General features: G+C 43.8%; 1 protein-coding gene across 2 annotated transcripts in view; it reads left to right on the top strand.

The window, feature by feature from the left end:
• TSHZ1 (teashirt zinc finger homeobox 1) overlaps positions 1-11,738 on the top strand; it is an 80,304-nt gene that overhangs the window by 10,256 nt on the left and 58,310 nt on the right. The gene's annotated exons all lie outside the window — the stretch shown is intronic.

Below are 11,738 nucleotides of genomic sequence, written 5' to 3'. Positions count from 1 at the left end.
AAGCTCCTGGGCACAGGCTGCTCCCAGGCTCTGCCTCCCAGCAGAGCCCGCGTTAGCCATCTACGTACTGAATCCGATGTGCGCTTCCAAATCTGAGATCTAGGCATTTCTGCCTCAACTTGCTAGCTGCAATTTTAAAAGGTGTGTTCTAGTATATGGTAAATATAGGTCAAGTACTTACATGCTTATAAATTCCACTTTAAAGCAGGCACGAAGGCGTGGATCTATAGGAGCGAGTGATGGGCACAGGCTGAGTCGAGTTTTAGAAAATTTGGTTATAAAAAATATCGTCAGTTTTTAGTTAAAAGTAAAGTGCATCTTCAGCAAGATCATATGATGAAATAAATTAAATCAGCAGTGAAGGTCAGTATACATTCTGACTTGGGAATGTGAACTTTTCAGAAACCTGTATTTATTACATTTTACTATTTTTAAAAGCCAGGTGCAAGATTCATAGCAAGAAATGGTACGACATACCAATGAGTGCTGAACTGAAGTGAAGGGTCTTTTCAAAGTGGTTAATATGCCTTATTGGCAAGTCATCCCTGGTGTCTGTGTCATTGTTACAGCTGGCTTTAAAATATATGGATTTAAAATGCAAGTATTGTGACTAATATTTATTTCAAGTACAGAATGTGTCACAGCAGTGGGGCATCCTATTATTAATGCAGTAAACTGTGTAATACTCTATAAGAGCCTGCCCTGCTTCAGTTCTTAGCTACACGAAAATAACAGTAAAACATGTCTGTTTTCTCCTGCCTTGCTTTATTGTTACCTGGGAAGGTACTGGCATCGAGAAAAGCCAAATCCGGGCAAATAATATGACCATAAACAACACCTTAGCATTACTGTGCTGTGCACAAATCTCCTTGAACTGCCTCCAAACTTTGAGAATATACACATACATATATAGATTAATATATGTATATATTTTAAAAATTTTTAATTGAGGGAAGCTGCTATAACTCTAGAAAGTAATGGGAAATAAATATTCTAATAAATATTCTAAGTCAACCAGGAAGTGATTCAGATTGTTAGTGCTTGGTGCATTGTCTGTATATGAAACACTAATATTCTTAATGAAACTAGCGCACTGGCGGTTTTAAAAGGAAGCCGCGCACAAAGGTCTGTGTTTTGTAGCGACGTGGCTTGTGTGCTTGTGTTAAAGGGGGGTTGTGCTACCTTGCAGCGTTTTATTTTTGCAGCAGAAAAGTTGCCTGACTTTTTTTTTCTTTTTTTTAGCAGGTATTGAACTGGTATTATTTGTCAATTTAAAATCAGTCATGAGAATTTATTTTAGAAAAGGGAAGCGGAAAGGATCGCACACCTAGGTGGAGAGTAGGTGCGGAGAGGGAGTTTGTGACTTGTCTTTTCTCCCCACTTTTCAATAACTGGAAAAATTAGTGTCTCAAAAGCTCTCAAGGAGAACTAACTTAAAACTGCGATGTTCACAAAAGATCGTTGTCTCCTTTCTCTTCTCAACTCCTCCTCCCCTCTCTACGCAGAGCTCGGAGAAGCTGGTGGAATGGGGTCGAGGGATGGTCCAGAGCTTGAGCACTCCAGGAGCTCAGGTTCAATGCTGGTGACGGCCATGCTGTCCTGAGATCATGGGAGGGGGCTTTCGTCCTCCTCCTCTCTGGCTTACTCTAAATTATGCAAAATGAGATGCTAACTATTTGCTCCAGGCAGACTATGTTTAAACCCAGTTCTCAAAGACTGCCCCCTCCACCCCCCTATTTTTTGTGGAGACACATTTGAATCTAGTAGGTGCCCGTGTACATGGTAACCTAATCCGAAGGTTCTCAAGCAATTTTCTGAAAGTAGGATCTTGTTGTGGTGTTTGGCTAAATTTCTGGGAGTAACTGGCTAAAGGCATTAGACTACTGAGAGTCTGGCCTATTCCCAAAGGGTCTCTGCAAATTAATCACCCTGTGAGCTAAATTTGTTTATAGACATATTTGGAATGGAGGAGATCCACATGGGATTGTTCCGTTCATTTGTTCTGTAGAGCACCTGCTCGGAGTATTCTGTGATACACCTCCCTGCCCCCCAGCACTGCGGTACTTGATATCTCATGATGGGTGTGAGGGTGATGATGAAGATAATAATACATTTATTCCTCCGTTCTTCCTCTTGGGAATTCATGGCACTCAGTTATCTCAATGAGAGTGGAGGCGGTACAAGGGATTTAGGGATACATGGAAATTATATAAATTCGTTTGTCTGTTTCTATAGCAATTGCTTCTTAAAAATAATTTAGTAGTTTAATACAAAAGCAGTGGATCGTATAGGGTTTTTATGTGCTCACATAGGGAAGATTTTTTTAGTTTCACACATGTTCAGTTTTAATGGGTAATAATTATATCTTTGTATTTTGATGTCAGGCTGGTTATGAGGCCTAATTCTGCAGGCAGCCTCCTCATTGATTTGCTCCTAACTGCTGATTTTAGAGAGAGGGAGTTGCAGGCCAGGATCCCCTTCTATTTTGCAGACAAGTTAACACATAAGTGGCTCCTTCAGTTCTATTTCCACAGACAGTTGCTTTCCTGGGCTGTCTTCTCCAGGCCCTGGAATCGAATATACATATGGTTTTGTGGTTGGGGCTTTTTTGAAAGACAGATTCCTTAAATAAAAAAAAATTGTCCCCCACTCCCCACCCCGCCTCTCTTGCTAGGCATCCTTTTCCCACCTCCTCACTCGAGTTTGTAGTTTGCAGGCCTGATTCTCTGCAGCCCTGGCCCCGCATGTGCTGGGAAGGCAGTAAAAATGAGCACTAATCAATCTTCCAGAGAGAAGCAATGGGCATTAGAAGGCCACTATCCTGTGACTAAACACACCCCCTTTATGGAGTGTTGGTACTAATAAAGGCCAGCTTATTACTGAGGCAGAGACCAAAGCCTGGATGAGGTCAACCATGACTGACAGTCATCAGTCATTCTTAATGATACTTTTTCCCGTGCTTTCTAAGGGATTCTGAGCAGAGTGCAAATCATTCGGGGTCATTCATAGTTCATGTACCCACAGATGGCAAAGGTTTTGAAAGACTTCAGTTTAAACTTGTAAAAAAAAAAAAAAAAAAAAAGATCCTCACTTTTTTTTTTTTTAAAGGAAGGGAAAATACCCCAAAACAAAACATAGATTTTTCTTATTGGAACACTTTCATGTTCTTTCAACCTAATAGATGTTTTACACACCACGGTGCTTGTGCATTATTGAAAGAGACATAAATGTATGTTTTATGACGTCTGTCTTCTTTAATTATTACCTTTGATGTCTATTGGTGACTAAAGAGAGCTTAACAGGATTTTTTTTCTCTTCTTAAATTTCGCATCGTGAAACCCAGCTAGTCCCTGACAGATGTCTGTTCCTCACCTTCAGAATTATTTTATAAATCCCTTTCTGATGAGCGGAAGTGTCAAATCAAGGACAGGTCATAAAGTAAAAGTATAAACCTTTTAAAGAGAGACCTTGGTAATATATAAACATTCTGCACACTATCTGAATTTTTTATGGACTAAAGAAAAATTATATTTCAGCTGGAGGAAGGGAGAAGTTTAAACATCAGCCCAGATTTTAATGTATGATCCCCCCCTCCCCGCAATACTCTATATTTATAGCCATCTAAGAAACCACTGGCTTTATCGGCTATTTTAAACATTTGGACTCGATTTGGAGCCTGCCTGTTAATTATCCATGTTTAAATTCAGAAAGTTGACTTTGATTTGCTTGCACACAGTATAGGATACAGGGCAGTGGGGAGGGGTGCGGTGGGCATTGGATGTAGGGTAGAGGCCTGGGTCTTTGTTCTTTCATTAATTTCGTTTTCCGTATTCTTTCTCAAGCCTCAGTTTCCTTCTCTGTAAACAAAGGGCTTATATTATTAGAGAATTCCTAACACGTGCTATTCTACAACCATGCGATTCATTGCACCCATCTTTACTACCCCTGAGTTGGAGGAAGTCGCCGTCATGAAGCAACAGCTGTCCTTTTTGTTTTTTCTTTTTTAGAAAAGCTGGTTGTGCTTAGAGAATTTGCTGTTGGTAAAATTTGAGTTTATTTCTACTTATAAAATTGGAAATAAGCTGAAATCAACAACTTCAGGGCCCTCCTGCCATTTTCATGTCAAGGCACATGAAGACATGTCAGTGCACATGAGACGCGGAAGCTGCACAAGGGGCGTTCTTGGGTGTGGGTGTGCATGGTGGGCACACAGGCCTCTAGGAAATGCTTCCTGGGTTCATGGGCACCTTCAATCGTGGATGATGGGGCTGGAAACTTGCCTATAGCTTTTTAAAGAAAAATTAAATATTTTGAATTGAATTCAGCAATTTCTTGAACACCTACTGTTTGTGAGTGAGGCCTGGCGGTAGGTGAGCGTGGCATGGAGCTCACGAGAGAGTTGGAGGTGTGATTGCTTCTGTCCGTGTGTCAGCGTGATGGCCTGTCCACGCCACTTTCTTCTGACTGTGAGCTGGCCCATCTCTGTATGCTTGCCCCACAACCTCAGCATGCCCTTTGGAACATCAGAAGTTCCCCACAGCCTCAGCAGGTCTTCTGAGAACTAGAAATTAGAGCCCCACTGTCATGGAAATAAACTCGTCATCATGTAGGGCTGACGATGAGACAGCTGACCATCCTCCACATTCTGAGCCTGAAGGGGAACGGTTTTCCCAAGGAGAGGTGCTGGTGGGCTTGCACGCCGTCCTGAGCACAGCAGACAGCAGTTAATGCAAGACTATATCTCGGTGGTGGGTTTTACTTAATGTTCTTTATTATGAAGAATAGCGATACCTCAAAGCCATAAATTTTTCGAGTGTAGCTTCTCCATGTTGATTTTTCTTTGGATGGGTTGCTTAGAACGGAGCCAAAAGAGAGCCACTTGGTGGAGAGGCAGGTTTGCACTTTGCCCTGTTTTTATGTATGTGGATGTCAAATGTCAATTTGTTTGGTAAAATGTGAAGCTGAATTTATAAATCTGTGCTAAGCAATTAGTTTGGAAATTAGTGCTATCTCTAGGAAAATCCCCTTAGCAGGCATCAGATTCAAAAGATGCAACTCAGTAGGTGTGGGGGCAAAACTGCAACATATTTTCAAGGCAAAATCTTACAAATATAAACATTATATCAAATATAAACATATGTTTGCAGTGTACAAATGTCTTGCATATTCAAAGCAAATAAGTCCTGATGGGGGAGAAAAAAGTATTTGGATGTAGCCATTATGTTTAATTTTCCTCACATAGTCGGTAGATAGTCTGTGTCTGCAAAGGATTGGTCCTTTCTTGCTCCCCACTCACCCAACTCTGTGGTTCTAGAACCTTCTATTCATTCCCATTGGTGAGCCCACGAAATCTTTGATTCCTTCTTGATTGCTCTCTGAAGACGCCTATCAGGCACTATCTTATCTGTTTGTAAAGCAGCTCAGGCCCCAGATTTAAGTCATGGGTCTGGCTACAAGTTAGAGTGTGATTAATAATTGACTAATGTAGCTTTTATTTATCACAGGCTAGCACATTTCGCCATTACTGAGTTAATTTATGTTAAGTGTAAGCTGTCGTTCAATCTGTTTTTCAACTTTTTTTTTTTTTTTTTTTAAATCCTAAGTCTATCTTTCACTTTTGGAGAAACAAAATCCTCATACAGGGCACAGACACACTCGATGCCAAAAAGTTGATTTCCTTTTCCCTGGAGCCATGCATCACCAGCCCTCCCAGCCGCAGTGTCAGCCCCTGACAGAATGACATGTGTCATTTATCAAAGGGGCCACTCCGGGCCTTGGGAAACGCCGCCGACAAAGCCTGAGAGAGTTCATTTTGCAGTCCCTCCTACCCTCTGTGAGCCCCTTGCCAGGAAAGCCTGTGATGTTTCTGTCTTCAGAGCATTACTGTAAGTCCTTCAACCTTCACAGAATTAACCCTCCCCACCTCAGCCCGCTGCAACAGCTCCGAGGTCCTGCCTGGGAAGGTTCTGAGACCCAAAGCAGTGATTGTTCCAAGCCCAGGAACCCATAAGCCCCCGGCTCTGTAGGGACACCCCAGGGAGTCCCGGCTTTCCCCGCAGAAAGTATGACCCTGGTCCCCCTGCGTCTCCCCACTTTCTAGCAGGCTTTAAGGATTCAAGCCCTGAGTAATACTCAGTGAGACAAGGTCAGAGGCATAAAGAACCAGCAGCAAAGCGTTTCCCTGGTATCCAAATTCATAGGTCCCCCACTCCTGCGGCAGAAGTTTGGTCTTCTATTTTTTTTTTTTTTTTAGAGTCTGCCTAATAAGTGTTTTACTCCAGGCTATTTTTGAAACCACCTACTAAACCCGATAGATGTTTCTTCTTTTTCTCTGTTGCCTAGAATTTGTAACCCCATTCCCGCCTGCATAAAGACAGTGACGAGGTTCGAGTCTAAAAGTTGCTAAAAAAGGATATTTTGGAGGAGGAAGAGAAAGGGCCATTTTTGCCCCCAGATTGTTTACTTTTTATGTGAGTTCCCAAACCACTAGAAAACCACCAAAAAGTGCAAAGGAAAAAAAAAAAATCAGCCAGAGGAGAGCATGCTGTTAAAATATAAAAGCATTTGGCTAAAATAAATGTTTTTTCCCTTGAAAAGTAGAGTTTTGCATTGTAATCATGTGTGAGAATGTGAGAAAAGTTATTGTTTCTCTCATCCCCGCCCCTTTGTACTTCGTACAGCGCCTACCACACTGAAGTTATTTACAGCATCAGATACCATTTAAAGAGATAGTGAAGGAGACTGTTGCCTTCGCCAGGAACTTTCCAGAAAGAAGTCCTATAAATTAACCATTGCTCAGGAGTGGCTGTTTCCTAGGCGGAGCTAGCCCTTTCATTTGTCTGCATAAGGCTAATTTATTTTTGCAGCCAGATGTGGGCTGACAGCCATCACTCAGGGCTTCCTTCCCCCGCCGTTAGGAGGTCTGGAAGACAGTCACGTTCCCCATTTTGCAGAATCCCCATCAACATTATTGAAGATGGATGTATCTTTAAAGCAAAGATTGATTGTGGATATCGGAGTTATGGTGTCATTTATCATGGTGAATATTATTTAGACTTGGGTTGTACAAGGCTGTAACTTGAGACACAGCCAGGGGAGGGACAACCTGAAAACGCGGATCCATGAACTTTAATGGATGGATGCTTTTTTCAAAGCTCAACTCACTATAGCGTGATTTACTTTTCTTACTGCAAAGAAACAAGCGTTTCAGTCTTAAAGGGACAGAATGCCAATTGTCCTGTTCCGTGGGTTCCACCCTGGAAGGCAATACCAAGGGCAGTCAGAGCACAGGCAAAAATGCTGAGAAGGCGTGAATAGTGCAACAGACTCTGGCCATACACATGTGCATTAAAGACGGCTTTCCAAATGGATCTCCTCCTCGCCATCCTTATAGGACCCTGATAGTGTTAGAAATGGAGATGTACCCCAGAGCTCACCATTATCAGGGCAGCAGTTAAGATGCTATTTATTTGAAGCCAGCTAACCTCTCCTAAGTGCTACAGATAGCGGCCATTTATATGTAGGAAGACAAATGAAGCCCAAGCTCTCCCGTGTCAGGAGCATGGTGCCGTGGGGAGAACGCACAGTTATCCTCGTGTGCCTAAAGGTAGGAGCATATGCAATATAGGCAGTCTTGTCGACCTAATTAATATCAGTCTTTTTCATTTTGCTTCAGGATGGCAGCGTTATTGACATTTGCTCAGCAGGGAGTTGGTTCTAAGGGAGCTGGGTATACAGGATGGTGTATCCAAAGTTGAACCTCTCAACGGTTGGTCCTCACATCTCTAGTCCTTGAAAATGGTGGAGCAGGATGGTCTAGCGCATTTGTCCTTTCTTCCAGGAGCACGGATCCCAGAATCTAGGCATTCACTCAGACACCAGGGAACAAGGGGCATCCCACTTTATTTCTAATGAGATGCTTCATGTACCAGAAACCTGGGGCTGCTGGTAGCTATTAGTGGCTTAGGTCGTGGTCCTTTGGCCCCTAACACATTTTATTTGTTGCTAATGTTGTTTTATTTCATCTTTCCATTTCGGGGGTTTTGTTGCATATGGTGGATAGAGGAGCTCTCAAAGTGAGTGAGGGGTTGGCCACAGTCAGCCCTGGGCGGGGCAGGTATTGGGCATGCTGCCCTGGCCTGCATGCAGCCTTGTGACATGCCATCCCCAGGGCAATCTGTGAGCTGGGCTGCCGGTGGGTGCCACCCGACCTGCAGGCCCTCCTCGAAGCCCACCTCAACTTTGATGCTCAGAGAGTGTGGCTTGCACTGCAGAGCCTAAAAGCCCTCTTTGGCTTTTTAAATAGAGAAGGTTTCTTGGAATTGTACAGTCTGTTAAATGAAAGTAACTTTCTTTCCAGGATTGATGCATCTCATCTGTGGGAGGTTCCAGTCTGATGGTGTGAACTGCTTTCTGGTATAATGGCCCACACTGTACGCACCATGCAGGGGGACTCATCTCTGGGAGCTTCCAGTCCGATGGTGTGAACTGCTTTCTGGTATAACGGCCCACACTGTACGCACCATGCAGGGGGACTCATCTCTGGGAGCTTCCAGTCCGATGGTGTGAACTGCTTGCTGGTATAATGGCCCACACCGTATGCACCATGCAGGGGGACCCATCGGAGCACCTGTCTCTCTAGATGATTGCTCACTGACTTGTTCACGTCCTTGTAGGCACTCTGCTCCATAAGGGCAGGGCCATCTTGTTCTCCTTCCACTGTCAAGAGCCCAGCTTGGTTCCTGGCTCATAGTCAGAGCTCCCGGTGCTTGTTGAGGGACTGAACCCCCTCCTTGGGGAAGCCCTGGCTCTTGCGAGGACAGGTGAGTATGACAGTCTGTGACATGCGGTCTATGACGTGCTGACCCTGGGTGCTGGCGATAGTAGGTGAAAGAAGAAAGCAGGAAGCTGTTTTTGGTTTCAAAGTGCTAACCCAAGTCAGGCAGTGGACTGGTTTTTTTGGAAGCTACCTTCCATGTAACGTCAATCTAACCTAAAAGAAACAAACAAAACCCAGTGTAACAAGAAAAGGGGGCAAAGAAAGATGGTGAAAGGAATTGCCCATGCCTCCTTTTGAATGTTAAGTAAAAACAGGAAAATACCATCTGGAAAAGTAATCTGTTCATCATTATATATCTACTTGTGGAAATGCTCGTAATGGTGGTGATACTGCGTGTTTTAGAGGACAAATACCAAGACCTCCTCTCAATCCTATTATGGTTTATAGGTCTGTGTTTATTTGCAAGTTAAAAGCACATTCTTGGCCTTTTAGGAACATATGACATGTCTACAAACAGGAAGTAGTTTATCAAATTCATATGAATCATGGCATCTATAATGTTGGCCGAGGTCAAATCATTACACTAAATGTATTGTAACCGTTATTAATGCACGGGGTCTTCTGCCATCTTTGTGATGTAGGACTGCCGTTTCCTGATTAAAAGCTGTTTGGTGATGAGAAATTCAGCAGCTCCTCTCCGTCCTGGAGTGACTGACAGGCACCCAGAGCTGCCGTCCCTGCTGGGGCAGCATGTTCCTAGGAACACACCTTACGGAGGGTCCTGAGTGCCAGGAAATACAGGAAACAGGAAACAAAAACAGAAGTGACTCAACTTTCGCAACCACAACTGTGCATCCATAAGGAGGCCAAATTTATCACGGCACATTATGGAGCTCAGCAAATGTCATGAAAACCATTGTTTTTTAATTTTTTTCTTGGAGAGTTTGAATGAGGTGATTTATGGTAGTTATTCATCTTAAGGGTCATCCATCAATTTTTAGTTGCTAGGCAATCAACCCAGCAGCTGTTTGCTTTGAATCAAGCTGAAAAGTTGTCAGTCACCACACGCAGGTATGACCTTAGTGGTTGCAAACATCATGCGTGTGAAATTAAAGAGACGTCGTCTTTCTTCCCCGATTCCCCTGACTTCCCTGTGATTTGTGGAAGTGGTGCGAGCCTTTCCTGGCTATTACAAGAAAAATAAGAACAAAGGAGTGCGTGGAAAATTTCTTGACTGGAAACTCACAGATACTCTTCCAATGCTATATTTTACCCAGGTTCCCTATGGGAGCTGCATAGGATGGATTATAGAAGTAAGTGCCATCAGTGGATGGGAGGTGAACCACTTGATTTATAATATTTAAATAAGTCAGTTAAAAAAAAAAAACCTGTCAGTTCCCTTGTGGGGAAAAACCAAATATCAGCATTTTTCAATGTGCATCCCAATGAGGCCAGCCCGATGGTGTTTTTGGGTTGGTGGTGGGTGGCATGTGAGGAGATGCAGTTTCTCTCCAGTGGTGGAGGGTGGGAACTGTGCGTGGGCCTGACAGGCTCTGGGCAGACGAGGCACTGTAGGTGCCTGGCCCCAAGCCTGACACAGAGTGGGTGCCCAGGTGGTACCCACTGGCTCCCTCTGCTGAGATCTCAGGCTGCTATGCTGGCAGGGGCAGCTCAGGCTGGTGTGGCCCTGGAGCCAGCTGCCTTTGCCCATTACCACAACACTGTGATCCTGCCTGAGGCATGGTCCTTCGGAGGTCGTTTCCACAGTTGCTTGGTGTGAGTCCTTCTCTAGCCTGGAGCTTCTCCCCAGATCTTTGCATTTTTGTCCACTACACCGGAACTTTGTGAGTCTCATCAGCATTGTTGACCCCAAGAGGACATTTCTAGATACCTGTTCCTTGCTGGCTAATGTGTAAACAGTGTTTCCTGCCTGTACTCTGCGATTTTATTTATTTATTTATTGATACGGAGCCTCGCTCTGTCCCCAGGCTGGAGTGCAATGGTGTGATCTTGGCTCACTGCAACCTTCACCTCCTGGATTCAAGCGATTCTCCTGCCTCGGCCACCTGAGTAGCTGGGATTACAGGCACCCGCCACCACACCCGGCTAATTTTTGTATTTTTAGTAGAGACAGGGTTTCACCATGTTGGCCAGGCTGGTCTTGAACTCCTGACTTGGGTGATCCTCCCGCTTTGGCCTCCCAAAGTGCTGGGATTGATTACAGGTATGTTCCACTATGCCTCGCCGACTCTGCAATTTTAGATCTTCACAGGGCTTCAAAAATTATCCCTAGGAAGGAAAATAAGTGCATGTGATGCCTTATTTATTTATTTATTTTTGAGACAGAATCTTGCTTTGTCACCCAGGCTGGGGTGTAGTGGTATGAACTCGGCTGGCTGCAACCTCTGCCTCCCGGGTTCAAGCAATTCTCGTGCCTCAGCCTTCTGAGTAGCTAGGATTACAGGCTGCAATGTCCAGCTAATTTTTGTATTTTTAGTAGAGACGGGGTTTCTCCATGTTGGTCGGGCTGGTCTCGAACTCCTGACCTCAGGCAATCCGCCCGCCTCAGCCTCCCAAAGTACTGGGATTACAGGCATGAGCCACCACGCCCGGACTTTTTTTTTAGTAATTGAGGCTAGATTTCCCTCGTTTGTGAACCTTTCAAGCAGGAATTTTACTTTGCCTCTCAGTTGAGTTTTAATGTGTCTACACAGGTAATTTACACCAATAAAGCCAAATTTTAGGGGACTGTGTGTTGTATACTAGTATCTTTTTATATTTGATAGTTTCAATGGACTTGATTTTGCTGATGGCCTTTTAGACCATGTAGCTGTAAGATGTTTTGCATGTATTTTAGAAAGTCTAAAATAAGTTTAATTTGGAGTTAGGTTTGTCTTTCTCAATTTTCCATTGAGAGAGAGATATATATATCTTATTTATTTAGTAGGTATTTCTGAGA

This window comes from Symphalangus syndactylus, chromosome 1 (genome assembly GCF_028878055.3).
Source record: "Symphalangus syndactylus isolate Jambi chromosome 1, NHGRI_mSymSyn1-v2.1_pri, whole genome shotgun sequence".
Classification (NCBI taxonomy): Eukaryota; Metazoa; Chordata; class Mammalia; order Primates; family Hylobatidae; genus Symphalangus; species Symphalangus syndactylus.
The sequence above is the reverse complement of the archived record's forward strand: the minus strand, read 5'-3'. Positions and strand labels throughout refer to the sequence as shown.